This window comes from Capsicum annuum, chromosome 1 (assembly GCF_002878395.1).
Source record: "Capsicum annuum cultivar UCD-10X-F1 chromosome 1, UCD10Xv1.1, whole genome shotgun sequence".
NCBI lineage: Eukaryota > Viridiplantae > Streptophyta > Magnoliopsida > Solanales > Solanaceae > Capsicum > Capsicum annuum.
This window is the reverse complement of record NC_061111.1, coordinates 24,675,976-24,678,359: the sequence shown is the minus strand read 5'-3', so window position 1 is coordinate 24,678,359 and position 2,384 is coordinate 24,675,976.

Here is a 2,384-nt window from a genome sequence, read left to right as displayed (position 1 = left end):
TGAAAGAGGAACTAATAAAGGAGATGTTGATAATAGAGAAACTCTCTGAATCTGTTGCTGGATTGGTTATCGGGTTGTTATCATCAAAAGAGACAAAATTGATGTACATGTGGTTTTGATGATTGACAAAACTCGTGAGAGAACCTGGTCCTCACCAGATATGATGCCTCTAGAATTTATTCCATTTCTCAGAGTTAATTGTATGAGAACTTGGTCCTCGAGGGATCTTGTTTCGTAGGGACCAAGTTCATTATTATGTACTTTCAACCTTGTTAATCAGTAACTTCTGAGAGGGATTTCTCCTGGTTTAACATATGCATTTTAGGTGGTATGGGGACATAGAAGTGCCGATTTGGTATATGGAACTTGTGCTCTTAATGATTGACAAACTGCATGTAGGGACTTGGTCCTTAAAGGGCGTAAGTATGTGGTCAATTGTACAGTTGGAAAGGCTTGTCCTACAACTGTTTTGGCAGCATTTGCAGTAGTTGGTGGCACAAAATCAGCTTTTTAATCTCAACCAATGAGAAATATTCTAGGTTTTCCTTCTAATTTGCTCCATATATATAAATCATTATGTGGGAGGAAAATCTATCTTTTGCATAATAAAAAATTCTCATTTTCTTGCAAAGCCATCGTAAAGTTACGCCAAGACAAAGCTCCAACAACCAAGGGACCAGTTTGCTACAACAGAATATGTCTTTAGGTCTAGGATGTTGAGTCTTTATATTTTTCTCTAACTTTGTAAACATACTCCTCTTGTGAGAAGCTTGTGTAGGTATTTTATTTCCTCTCTTCTTTTGTAGATTTGAGTTGTGGGCTAGAGTTAGCCATTGTAGTGTTGGAGGCTAGAGTTAGCCGTGGTCGTGCCTTTGTAGGCTAGAGTTAGCCTTGGTTGTGTTTGCAATAGAGTTACTTAGAGAGTGCTTACAATAGAGTTATTGTAAGGGTGAGGGATTAAGAGTTTAGTTTCTAGGTTGCAAGAGGTTGTAATCTGAAAGTCGCCTTTGTTTTATTGAAGTTGTTGAGAAATCCTACTGGGGTAGGTCGTGGTTTTAACTCCCTTGAGCAAAGAGGTTTTGACTAAAACATCTTGTCGTCTCTACTTTCAACTCTTTACGTTTGTTCTTCAGCTTTTGTTCTTAGTCGAAGAACCTGGTAAGGAACCAGATTCTCATTACTGCAGTGAACTCGCATAGAACTTATTTTGTTATTAGCTGAAGAAACTGATAAGGAACCTGGTCCCTAGTATTGTGATGGACGCGTATAAGCCAACAGGTATGAAAATGATAGAGATTTGCTAAAAATGTTTTTAGGTAAAGCAATATGTTTTCTACCAGAAGCGTCGTTCATCAATGTCCACTGTAGGCAATGTAGAGGTGACTTTTGGAATGTACTGCATGTTTTGGGTCGTAAACTTAAAATTTTACCAGCTTCGTGCACTTATGTGCTTATTGCACATAAAAATGTGTCACCATATAGGATGAACTCTCTTGATCATTTTGTTTTTGCCTATTTTCTATTGGCTTTCGGAAGAACTATAGTTGTAGAAGTTACTATGTAGACAAATGTTGTTGGGCGTCCAAAAGTATCAATGTTATCTACACACTTCAAAACGGACCATATAGTTTCTGCTTACCAGCAAATTTTATTGCATAGATGATCTCCAAATTCCTTAAGATTCTTGGTTAGATCAACTCCCACTGAACTTTTTTCTCAGAAAGCTAGCGTGTTAAATCTTTCTTGTACAATTTAACCACGCTGTGTAAAAACTACATATCTTCACGTAGTGAGCTAACTTCCACAATCAATTACACATCCCTTTTCTTGTCCGGTGATCTTTTTGTCTAATATACTTGATCAAATAACACCCCCTCCCACATCAGATCAACTAGCAGTTGCAGGGTTCCAAAAGTCTCTTTAGGGAAGTTCTTTTTAACGTGGAGGAACAATTTATATTTGACGAATCAATTTGAAAAGATTTTTTTGCAATATTAGAACAACAACGTGTTCGACAAGGTTCCAAAAGTCCCTTTTTAGACTCTTTTACCTTTATAGGAAGAGCTTAGCTACTACTTCCTCCGTCCCAAATTTCCTAATTTGATTTCTTATTGTACTTGTCTTTTTTCATTAATCAAGAAGAGACAATTTTTTTTTCCGTGCTTTACCCTTTGCATTAATTACTTTTTCTTCAAATTAAAATATAAATATCATTTAATAGGGGTACAATGATAAACTAAATATGTTATTATTTATTTTTCTTAATCAATGTGTGATCTATACAAGAAGCTATTGGAGTACACGATTTGTATGAGTTTCCAAGTTTAAGTTGCATTGGCTTCATTTTGTTCCTCTTGCTGAGGAAAATCCCCCTAGTCAGTCCA